Source organism: Corvus moneduloides, chromosome 4 (assembly GCF_009650955.1).
Source record: "Corvus moneduloides isolate bCorMon1 chromosome 4, bCorMon1.pri, whole genome shotgun sequence".
Taxonomy (NCBI): Eukaryota; Metazoa; Chordata; class Aves; order Passeriformes; family Corvidae; genus Corvus; species Corvus moneduloides.
In genome coordinates this window covers 40,062,792-40,075,481 of record NC_045479.1, presented here as the reverse complement: position 1 = coordinate 40,075,481, position 12,690 = coordinate 40,062,792, and the positions used below count along the sequence as shown (strand labels likewise).

The 12,690-nt window shown below is 44.2% G+C and overlaps 1 long non-coding RNA gene across 2 annotated transcripts in view; it reads left to right on the top strand.

Annotated features, from left to right (window-relative positions):
• The window catches only part of LOC116443415, a 34,496-nt gene extending 30,407 nt beyond the window's left edge, over positions 1-4,089 (top strand). For both annotated transcript variants that reach the window (XR_004239875.1, XR_004239876.1), the window contains exon 5: positions 1,177-4,089. This is a non-coding gene — a long non-coding RNA (uncharacterized LOC116443415). The remainder of the gene's footprint in view (positions 1-1,176) is intronic.
• Positions 4,090-12,690: the final 8,601 nt, after the last annotated feature.

Sequence of the window (12,690 nt, the reverse complement as noted above, 5' to 3'; positions counted from 1 at the left end):
CTCACCACAGGGGGAAGCGATTGTGCCGCAGGTGATGTTTTTCTAAGGGCAAAAGCACACTGCATGGTGAGGCAGAGGGAAATGTCTATGTTATATTCTTTTTGAAAAGGATCCTATTTTACATGAGAGCAGTGGTGGAGGTAGATTAAAGCAAACTCTGTGATATGCTGCAGGTGATGGATCATCCTCTGAAATACACCTGCTTGGGACGAGCGCTGCTGGACACACCATGATTAGATTCCCTTCAGGTGCTATAGAAATCAGTCAATTAATAACAACAATTATTTTCTCCCTAGACTTTCATTGCAGCTTCCTGACATTATGAGTGGCTGGGGAGCTTTGCTCCTGAAAACCCAAAGCAGAGGCTCTGGATTGCTGTTCGCAGGAGACCAGTGTGCTCCATGCAGAAACACATGTGAGCCGGACTCTGCTCCCATTGCTTGCTTTTCAGATCACCTCTTGCAGGACTCCTATGGAAACGCCATAAGCCAGAGCGATCATGTGTGGGTTTTCTTCTCTGTGCTCTGTCCTTTTATGAATCTTGCTAGTTGGCAATAGTAGTATGTAAATATTGAAGCCAATGATATGGCAAGAAGGTAGATTTTCCCCCCAGTTTACTCTATTCATATGCTTTTCACAGGAAATCAGAAATCTTTCTTGCATGATCACAGACTCAAAGAGAAAAATAGCTGTGTGTGTAGAAAGGCAAAACTGCCTGAAAGGAAAAATATTCTTAATTCCTCTATCCTGGGAGTTTGATATCAAAAGTAAATTAGTGGCTGGCCAAGTTGGGCTGATTTTAGGAAGCTGCAAACATATAACGTTCCAGAGAAGAACATTCTTGAACAAATTGTAGATAAATAAATTTCCAATGACTACACATGTGAGCTTGCTAACCTACATGAAAATGCCTTAAGATGGTCTGTAGTGGGATCATCAAGGCTAGGCACATCCCGATGAAAAACAACATGATGGAGTCCTGTGCTGTGGGAGGTTTTTGCCTTGGACTACACAATGGACACATAGCGGCTGCTGAGGAGCCAATGGCTCTGTCCTCTCTGGGCTTGTGCCCAGAAGGGCAGTGAAGGCCCAGCACTGGCACTGTGGCCCTGTGGCACAAGGGGATGAAAACCCAGTCCCTTTGTGGCATCACACTGAACTAACTTGCTTTCACAGCACCTCCAGACCATGATCCATCTACAACCTTCAAGGATGCACCAAAGCACAGTTAGCTGTGAGTGGGACAGAAGAGCAGCTTGGAGAGGCGGTGTCTGACATTGGAGTGGCTGCTGCAGCACATGAAGCCTTGGGAGCTCCAACAGGGACCTTAAATTTGACCTGAAAGATCTGAACTCATGCCTCAACAGAAAGAGGACTTCAGCAGGGAAGCATAGAGAGGAAAACAGCTTTGTGATATCATTTCCAGAGGCTGAAGAGTAGCTGCAAGGATCTATGCCAGGCTTTCACCTTGGCTTTCTCTTACCTCTTCCCGCCTTTTCTCCTTTCCTCCACCATCCTTCCTGCTCTTTTCATCCATGTGGTTTGTAATAGCACTGTTGCTTTCTCTTGCATTTTTGGATAGACCTTTACATGCATTTAAATCACTATAAATCAAACCTCATTTTCAATATCAATATCAATGCATGTTGATAATACAGTAATGGCAGTATATGTCTGTTGTATGAGATATGCATGGTTCATGCTACATGAATGTTAAATATATAACATACTGATATCTATTACATATCAGTATATATATTCTAGGTGTGTATATATGTGCGCGCACACACACACACACACACATATATATATATATATGCTTACATTTTTTTAAGGTCCACAGCTTTACTAGCTTTGCTTGCAAAGCTTAACAAAAACAGATAATTCTTTCTACCGTTGGTTTAACTGGAATTTATTAACAGTGATTACTACTGGTAAGTTAAATAAGAGGCTGATTTAACTAGGGCAGGCCTCCCATTAGATTTTTACTCACATTTTCTACCCTGTTAAGCATCGCAGCTGCAGTTAAATCAATTGGCACCATCTGTCAGGATGCTTATTTTCAGTTGCCTATCGGTGGAACCTAATCTCAGCTAATGTTTCAGCCCATGCTTTAACTTATCTGCCAGTGACAGCATATATTATTCCCAATTCCTTTATCAAAATGAAAGCATAAAGCAAAAGCTGAAGGGGGTCTCCAGCAACAATATTTTTTTTCTCCTAAGGGAAGTATAAGCGGTGTAGCAGACCTGTGCTCTGTGAGATGCTCTCTACTCCCTGTGGAACTGTGTGTAGCGAGAGCTGTCTGTGTACTCCCAGAGGTACACAAGCTCTTCTCTCAGGGTATGGTGGTCAGGGCAAGTCAGTGAGGAAGGATGGAGAACAGGAGTGAAGTCTTCCACATGATGAAGTAAAAGCACATTTTACATCAGCTGTAAGACAGCCATAGTATTGTGCATGATTTTTTTTCCAGAGGTACTCGGCACTGAAGTCAGAGGAGGTGAAAGCAGCTCACCAAATGAGGCCCAAAGGGCATCATTACAGAGAAGGCATCTGTGCACACACTGAGCGAGGTGATAAACTGCAGTGAGCCCAGGAGCTGCCACCCAGCACTAACCATCTTCCAGCCCCGTGCAAATCAACACCCTGTGTTATTTCCAAGATGCCATAGGAAGGCTTCTTCCCATCCAGCCCAGGCTGTGTCCACAAAGCTCTCACAGTCTCAGATTAGCAGCATATGCTTGTGTCCTTAGCTCCCTGCCTGCATGGAAACCTTGCAGTCACCTGTGGACCACCCCACCAGGATGTGCTGTGCTTTGCCCCAGTGTGCTAACAGGGCACTAAATCCACAACTGGCCTCCAGCAGTGTATGTGCTGCAATCCCTGAGGCCAGATTTGGTTTATGCCACATTTGAAGAACCATTTGAATACCGAGGTCACTCTTGGAGCTCTGTGGGGACCTTCTGCCACCTTGTACCTGTCCCTCTCATGGGTCTCCTCTGCTGCAGACCCATCACGGCAAGACAGAACCCCTTATGTCTTTGGAAAGCAGACAGCAGAGGGGCACCCAAGGCAGCCCTAAGGCCTCCTCTGACTGTTGTCATCAGGCAAATAACAGCTTTGTAAAAGGTACTCTTACAATTCATCTGATTTCCAAAACCAGATTGGACACACAGCGTTAGGAAAAGCCTTGAATGGATAGAAAAGGTCTGATCCTTGATACCTCACTGCCTGGTGATGCTTTGGTGAGCAGTCTGAAAGCACTTCCTGTTTTTTTATACAGGTTTTCCCCATGTTTTGCAAAGAAAGTCTGTTTTTTTACAAAATGAAAGGCAATCAGAAGTGCTACTAACTCAAAATGCAAGTATTCATTTTTATAGGCATCTTCCTGAGAAACAGACAAACACTGAATCAAACAGAAGGAAAAAAAAAGCGTACAACTTCTCCATGGCCCTGAGAACAAATGATAGAAATCCCCAGTTCCTGCTGGAGGTGAGTAGAATTGATTTGCAACCAGAAGAAACTGCTTAGCTGTGCATGAAAGACTCAAGCCTGCTGTGCTGACTCAGGCAAATCTGCTGCTTAAACACTCAGCCTGACACTTCAGATAAGGTATTTTTTCCAGTGCTCAAGATCTCTGTACGAAATCAAATCAATGACTCTGGGCCCTGCTTATATCAACACATGCACATGTGCGCGTACGTCTCTGTGACGGAGCATAAGCGGGCCTCTCCCAGCCATGGGAGAGCTGTGCAGCAGGCAGTCTGGCTTTTTAAAGGCATGTATCTGCAGTCATATTCATCATCCCCAATTCAAACAGAACCATGGGGCTTTTTGAGCTGCCTGAAAAATCAAAGTTAGCTATTTCACCATGCCTTCAGGACCCCCTCTGAGCTGGGTCACACCATACGATAAAGGCAACCCAGAAACTGCCCTCAAAACCCATACCCAGTGCTAAAAAACTCGTCTTCCAGAATTTCATAAACTGGGGGCAGGAGGTAGAGTGGTTATTTTTCCTAATGGAAAGACCATTGGGAAATGGTCCTATCTGTGGGACCCTACAGATATTTACTACATTGTTTCTGAAAGGTGAAGCCATCTGGATGGGGGCAGGAGTGGGGGGGGGGGGGGGGGGGGAGTAGGTGACAAAAATTGCAGATGACCCTAAATTATTCAAGATACTTAAACCTGAAGCTAACTTTGGAGACCTGCAAAACTGCTTCATGGTGTTGAGTGACAGGGCAATAAGTGAAAAAGCTGATAAGCAATAAAAAAAAAAAAAGGCTGATAAGCACTGTACAACATGCTTAGGACAAAAAAAGATGTATGAAATGACAGGCTTTCATTGCTACTGCTCAGGAAAGCGGCTTTGTCATCACTGTGGAAAGTTCTCTGAAAATATCTGTCAACACTCAGAAGCTGTTAAAAGGCAAATTGAACGGTAGGACTTGTTAAGAAAGTGTAGAGAACCAAATGAGGCTCATCATTTAACCTGTGAGTAAGTCCACAGTGTACGTGTACCTCAAAATCATTTTGCAGCTCTGGTTATGTCATCTCTGGTTGTGTCCTCAAGAAAAAAGAAGGATGACTGGAAGCAAGCTCTACAAAGATAAGGAATGGCTTCCACTGATGGAGAGCTAAAGCCTCAGAGATTCCTCAGTCCAGAAAAGCAGCAGCCACAACAGAAGCCTGTGGACATGAGGGGTGCAAAAAATGGGATAGGGTTTTTATCCCTGCCACTGGATTCTGCAGGAGCCATGAGCGTAAAGATACCACTCTGGGGTGAGACAATTTCACAGACCTTTGATTCCATATGTGATTGCCAGGGTGCATCTCTGGCTTGGAGAGGTCCCATGTCCCTGACTGCTGGAGGCTAAATGCGATTTTTCTGTCCTTTCCCTTTATTTGTATTCTATTTTGTTTTTGTACTCTACTTTTGCTGATGGCCACTTCCACAAGCAAGATGTTCTCCGGGTGGACCCTTAAGCAGACCTCACCTGTCTTTTCTTCCATTACACATTCTTACATTGAGTGTATCTGGACAGAGAAAGTTGTCAAGATGTATAGAGGTAACCTAGTAAAGTTTAAGGAGACTAAAGAAAAATCTTGCTTGTGCTCTCTTAACCTAAATGTAGCCACTGAAGATAATCCTGTTTCCTCAGCGATTCATCACACATCCACCTGATTTATTGGCCATGATTTATTCATGATCTAAGAAGTGGTTGATATAGCCATTGTTTGCAAAACCATTACAGAAGCCTCCCTTTGATGGCTTCTTTCTGGCCAGAATTCAAGTTTAAATAGAATATAAATTATTATATTGTGCCTCTAAGACTTTCTGTTCTGATTTTTTTCCTTTCTCCTCCCACAGTCTTGAGGGGCAACAAGCCTGTAGCAGTGTATGAATGAAGTTGTAGCAGTGCAGTCTTTGATGACTTTCATATGTAGTTTCAGAAGGAGACTGTACTACTTTTCCTAAAATAATTTTTGTTGTTACACTGCCTCTTTTAAAAGTTAATGGAAACCCGTTTCTATCCTGATTAATGGTTATTGGTGTCTTTATCCAGAACTGAACCAACCATAAGACACCCTGACACTTACGGAGTGTGGAAGTTCTTCACTTCAGCACTTAGGACAGAATCTGCCCTGATGCATAAGGGTGCAAAAGCCAGGTTCATCAGCTCCTGCTGGAGCCTGCCAGGTTTTGCTTAGCAGGTAATCTGTGTGCCTCTGACAGTGCCTGGTACTAGCCAAATCTGGTCTTGAATAAGGTTTTTCATGGAAATTCTCGCTGATTGCACGTATGATGGCAACCCTTGATGGCAACTGAGCTACCTTTGTGTCATCATCACTGCCTGGTAAGAGCACCTGGTGGTGGAAAAAATTGTTATCTACTTATTTAACCAGTTTATTGTTGCTGTTGGGTTTTGTTTGAAATTTTTTTTGCTTCTTTGAAACAATAGCACAGATGCTCATAGATTATCACTCTTTTGTGTTTTAAAGGTATATCACTATTTTTTTCTTCCCCTAATGTATTAAGGGAGAATTCTTAATCCTGCAGGTTTCAATAAAATGTATAAATATAGTTGACAGTAAACCTGCTCTGCTCGTTTCATTTTTTATTAATGGTGCTAGCTTGTCCTTATTGAAGTCCACAGATTTCTAGCAGAACAAGCAGCGAAGAGGTCATCACAGTAGAAACTATGCCCATGTGAAGGTGGGCACTAAACGCTGTACAGTGTCCTCAACACATGTTCCTAGACTGACTGTGGGCAGCTATTTATAAGAAAGATTGCTCATGGCTTTTTACTGTGTAAAAAACATGTGACATTTTAAGTGGTTAATGAGTAGAAGATAATAGGTAGTGATGGGGTAAGCTCAGCTCGTAATTTGACACTGGGGTTTATAGGAATAGAGCGTCAAGCGTGGTGCAGTACTGGTAAGACGGCACCGGGGCCAGCAGGGGTTTCTCACTAAATCCTCTTATTCTGGGCGTACGAAGTGCCTGCAAGTTTTCACCACGGCTTTTAGAAACCGTCTTTCACACCTTCCTACCACTGTACTCATGTGTTACCAAACGCTTCAGCGCCCCTTTTCCACTCTGGGCACAAGCAGAAAATGTGTCGGGTGTGTATGGTAACAGCCTACTAATAAGAAAATGCCGACAAGCCCAGGAAACACATGCAGTGTTAAAAAATGGAAAGATGATGGAAGAGGTGTGAGCAAACCCACACGTCACTCTGCCTCGTCTCGTCATGGGAGAAGAAAAATGCTTCAGAGAAGATCATATGTCTCCAGAGGGCTCACTGCAATGTGCAAGGGAAACACTGTCTCAAGAAGTATCTTTCACTCTCTGTGTCCTGGGGCTGGTGGAAAGGCCTACGGGAACTCCATGGAGCCTGTGACAAGGGAGGGCAGAGGGGGCCAGAGAGGAGGCTGTGGTGGGAAATGTGTGCATCCCTCTGCCCACAAATCCAGGGAGGGGACTCCATCAGAAAAACCTCAGCAGCTGTGTTAGTCTCATCATACCCTCAACCACAAAAAAGTTTTGCTAGAAACTCCATGCAGTGACTCACCCCCCTGATAGGCGCTTTGTCCGTGTGCCAGTGGGTGGCACAGGGGGCCTGTGCAGGTCGAAGCAGAACATTTTGTGCACCCTGGCAGAAAGTAGTGGGCTGAGGTGGTGTGAGAAGTCAACAGTCTCAGGACAGCAAGCAGGGCAGGGGAACCACTACCACACTGCTGCCTCCATGTCACCCTTCATGGCACAAGGATGCCAGGTGCCAACCACCCCCATGGCATGGCATAGTAGTCTGGCAGGACACTGGCATTCCCAACAGGCACAACTGACCCCTGGACACACCACTGGCATCTGATCTGCATGCCCTGCATCAGAGTCAGCCCCTGCCTGCACGTTTGGCTGAAGCTGCCTGCAGGTTAACGTTCAGCCAATATCTACGCTGCACATGGCAGATGCTCAGACATGGACTGCTGCAATGTCACCAGCTGCCTAATGGCAATCTCTGCTATACTTCAAAGGCACCAGTGCTCTAGGTATTTGCTGTAGAGAAAGCAAGGAGGGAAAATGGTGTTTGTGGAGGAAAAAGAGGACACTTGTCCAGATGTGATGCTCCCATGTGTGGTGCATCTGTGTCCTTGTGCTGAAGGCAAGAGAAAGCACAGACCACAAGAGCAGCAGGGAAATGTTGAGTGGAAGAGCTCTGTAAAAGCAGCCAGCACCCATGGGGGAGCAAGATTCAGCACTCTGGGACACAGGTGGGAACAGCCCCCAGAGGCCATCCGTCCACCCCTCCCCACGGTCATAGCCATGCCCAGCCCCAAGATTGTGTCATGGCTCAAGTGAGGGTGAGATTTAAGAGAGGACCAAGTAGTTCAGATGTTCGAATAAATGGGATCTGCCCTTTCTGAGCACCAAGGCTGGCATCAATGCACACAAGCAGATGCCCGGGGTTGCTGGGCTTGTGCCCCACCAGCAAAAACAGCAAAGAGCAGCAAAGAGTCACCAGCTCCCTCAACTTCCAGATGTCGCTCCAAATATGTTAGCTAGAGTGTTTCCGGAAACTAGAACCTAAACTTGAATTGAAGCCAGGATGTTCTTTATGTGCTTTTGGAAGAGGACTTTTCACTATTTTTATTCACTGAGCTGCCAAATGACTGGGTGATTTTGTCAGGAGAGTCTCATTTCAACCCTGCTGCCTCACTTATTTAACTGTGTTGGTATATCTAACTGACCCACAAAAGCACCTGTGCCCTTTGCAGGGCCATAATCACTGCCCAGCTCCTCTTGTGAGGTGACATCTGCCTGGGTAATTAGGGCAGGTCTGTGCTTGGCACTAGGCAGCCCTGCCTCACTGAAGGTCTGCTCAGGATAATGAACTCAAGTGAGCTCTTAAGAGACATGCTTTCCTACAAAGCCATCAAGAATTAATGGGGAAGAAATTAGTGTTTCCTAGCTCAGTCTAGAGAAGGAAATGGTATTTTCCCATCACATCAGTCACAGACTCTCTGCTGATTGTAGGGGTACCAAGGCAGTGCTAATGTTGGCACTGAAAAAAGCTACCAGGAGTCTTGCAAACAGGTGTGTTAGGGAAATGCCTGGACCTACTTCTATGTTTCCAGGCTACATTTACATCACAAGCAGCCTCTGATGAGGCTAGTTGGGAATTTTCTCTTGAATTTATTTCTGCCCAGATATGCAGCTTTGTTTCATAAGCTGTCAGAGAAATTAAAATAGAAGCACCATCTGCTCCACTGCATACCCAGGGGCTGTTTCTGAGGTGGCATGGCCGACCTCTGCCAAGATCTCTTTCCCATTACAGCATGTCCTCACCAGGCTTTGGGGACAGGAAGCAGCTTGCTGTGTGTGGGCAGGGCAGGGGAACTTGGAAAACCCCTGGGTCTGTGGGAAAGCCAGCCCTACTGCTCAGGTCCCCAGCACAGAGATTTGGCTGCTAGCCAAATCTGCCCCTCTTGCAATGAGTTCAGGAGGCAGCAACAAGGCCAGTGGCAGTCCAAAGGCTGAGCAAACTGGGAAAGGGGCAGTTGCTTCTTGTGCTCCTTGCACTGATGCTGTTTCTGGTGGCCAGCTGCCCACACATGCGCCTTTCTGAATGAGAAATTCTTGTTTATGTTTTGTTTTTCTCCCACTTCGAGAACCTCACAGAAATGAGATTTTGAGCTTTCACTGGTTTGAGTGTTTTATTTTGCAACGTGCCTTGAAAACTAGGGAGGAAAACACGTATAGTTATATTCATCTTGCTTCAGTTCAGTTTTGCTGGGGATTTAGAGGAAAAGCAGGAGTCATTCACTTCAAGGTAAGCTGCTGATGTGCCAAAATACCACAGAAAGTCTATCTGCACTGATGAAAGCAGGAAGTAACAGGAATTTCTGGAGCAAGATTGTTCTCGTCACCATTCTGGGGCAGTTCTACAGATTCAAAAGTACGAAGTTCACATACAGTTCAAGTATTTCTTGAATGTTTTATTGGAGTGAAACTCCACAGCATTTGTCATTTACTCACTGCTAGGTCCTTATAGCTCAGGGGGTTGGCTGCCTCTTTCTCTTAGTTCTTCCCACCTTATGTCATTAACCTAGATCCATGTTCACATTTGCAAGGACATCAAGTCCTAAAACATCAGAGATTCAAGGGGCCAAGCACATAGCAGATCTCCCAGGCTCATCTTAAGTGCATTCCTCAGCACAGTTAGAATGCCCAGGTCCTGAATAAGCCCTGGTAGGAAGGATAGAAATATGCAGACTATGGGGTATGGTATGCTCAAGTCTTTGCTGTATAGGTCTCTTCCCTATTTTTCTCAGCATTTGTGATAAGGAGTTTCCACACAGTGACTCCTGCAAATACCTTGAGAGGATCTTGTCCCAGAAATGCAGAAAAGAGGAAGGAGAAATGCCTCAATGAAAAGAAAACCTGTTGAGAAAAATACTGACTGTGTGTGGTCATCTAACTTCAGGTGCTTCTGGAGTCAAAGCACAGTGTTGTGCACAGCCATTTTCCCAGAAGTTCATGCTCCCCTTCCCAGCCTCTAGCCCAGCAGGCTGATTGCTGGAACACATCAGGAATAGACAGCGCTGAAGTATTTCAGGCCGCTGCTCCTTTCCATACTCCTTGGCAGTGCCCAATGTATTTTGAGCCCTTCCATATCTAAAGGCATGAGCTGGACAGTAACATTCACCTGGCTTTGGAGAAGTCTGGTTAAACTAAGCAGCCAAGCACACTGTGTCCAAACATGGATACATAGAGATTTTCATGGGATTCTTTGCTTATTCTTGATGGCAGCCAGCTGGATCTCCATTTGTGATAACCTGATACTTCCCCTCAGAGAATTACTGTTACAGTTTTGCTATTATTTTCCTGAGTGTGATGCTCACCTTGGGATCTGTGTTCTTGGATGTTTTGGTTAACGTGACTTGTTAATATAAAAATAAGGGCCTGCCTGCTTAGCTTTTGGAAGTGAATTTTTCCTCTGTTTAGTTTTAGAGATCAAGTTTGCAGCAGTAAGTAGATTTCCCTTGCCACTACTTCAGGTTGCTAGGACAGTGATCATGTAATTAAGAATACTGCCACACACCGGCCCTCTTTCTTCCAAGACTGCCTTTGCAATGAACTCCTATGTATTTTCCTCATCCTTTCAAGTCTACACTTTTTGCTACAGTATTTGCAGCCTACTTCTCTGTCTGATTCTTGCATGTTCAGTAAAATAATCTGGGAAGATGTTAAATGCATGAAAGAGTGAGATACTGGCTAAGAATGTTTTGATCAAGCTTTGTGTTGTTTTCCTTTTATCCTTCTAATGTTAAGAAAAATTATTTCTGCCATAGGAAAAAAGCCTTGAAGAAAGCTCTGGGGACTGGAGGAGGAACCCAAACAAAAAAGAAAATTTAAAAAGCAGGAAACTACAAAAAATGAAAACAAGAACAGAACATTGAGAGAACACCAAAAATATATTTTATCACAAGAGGGCAGTGCATATTAACAAGAGAGGAAATAGTCCATGTTTCACAGGAGGCTAATCCCTTTCTTTTAAAAATTTCCGAAAGCTCTTCTATCAGTGCTAAATGAAAAAAAAAAGGCAGAAAAGGCTTTGCAAGCAATAGCAAACCATGCCTTGTGAAGTTTGTTGTACACTGGAACTGAAAGAATCTGTTTCTGGGTATCATGATTTTTTAAGAGAAATGAGACAGCTCTGGGTGGCACAGGAGCCACTGGTCACCTGTATTTCCCTGTTTCCCTGGCAGACAGTGATGCTACCCAGTGAACCACCACTGATTTTACTCACGTATCATAACACTGGCAGAACAACCACTCTCACATCAGGTGTATTTTTCATGGCAATAAAGAAAGAAATGGAGACAGTGTAATTAATTAATTGTGTTACATCAAAAGTTAATTTTGCGCCTCTGTCTCTTTGATCACTTTTTTAACTATGTAAATTTGAAATGTGCAACATGAGTTAGATTTTCCTAGTGATATACATCCTCTCTTGTGCTACACTATCTCTTTATGTTTCAGATAACTTGTGAGCCATCCAAGTGGTGTCTGCTCAGAAGAGGCATCTCTTCTTGTGTGAGGAAACACATACAGTGTTTTGGGGGAGACAAGAGTAGGTTTTCAAGTAACTACAGATGACCGTATAGTTACTTTGCCAGCATCTGTTTAAAGGTCAGACAGCTCTGATACTAATGTTTTACAGACAGTTACTTGTATTTGCCTAGGAGCAACAAACTTCTATAGTCAGGAATTCAATGCGCAAGATGGGAACTACTGTGAAAAGTTGCCACTATTTCTCACACACAGAGGGCACCATCACAAGGCATGCACCCAGTGCCACTGCCAGCACATCTGGGACCTGAGAGCCTGCAGCTGTGCAGGACAATTAGAGCCCTCTGATTTTGTATTTTGGAGCTTTTCTATATTTGTCTGTGAAACAGGATGGGTGCAGTACCAAGTGATATGCTTAGTCCTGCGTGAAAGATCCATAGACTTGCAACAAATGCACCAATTCCCAATATGTTTATCCACATGAAAACAGAAATATGAACCCAGGAGCAGATTTAAAGGGTTTCCTAAGAAAGACAGTGTCTCTGGTAAAGAATTTGTGTAAGTGAAATCTCAGAGGCCAGCTCATATATATTCATGCATTCAGAGGCTGTTCTCTTAATCTAATGCAGTGAGGTTTATCATCAAGAATTAAAAGTGCGTCCTGTGTGCCACAGGACCATGAAGTGCTGCAGCTTCTGGAAGATGGGTAGCATTGTCCTCTTTTGGGGAACAATAACCTGTGTCAGCTGCATGCTGCAGTGTAGCCAGCTAAAAGCTCCTCATGGCTTCCACTGGGCTGAAACAGTTTTTACTGCACTCTGTTTTAAAAGTGACATTCCTGATAATGCCATTCACATCTAAATCATATCTCAAAACACTTTCAGGTATTTACAGGCTCAGCATTCAGTAATGCTTCTCTAAGGAGCCTTGAAAATAAAGTATATGTTAGTCAAACAGAGAAAGGAAGCCAGGTAGCGGTCAATAAAAACTAAAATTATTAAAATTTTAATAAATAAGGGAATAAGGGAAGCTAGAGAGAAGTCTATAGCACAGAAAAGGGTTAAGTATTAGTATGAAACCAGGCAATGTAGTTGGTGGAGATAGTAAAGTGT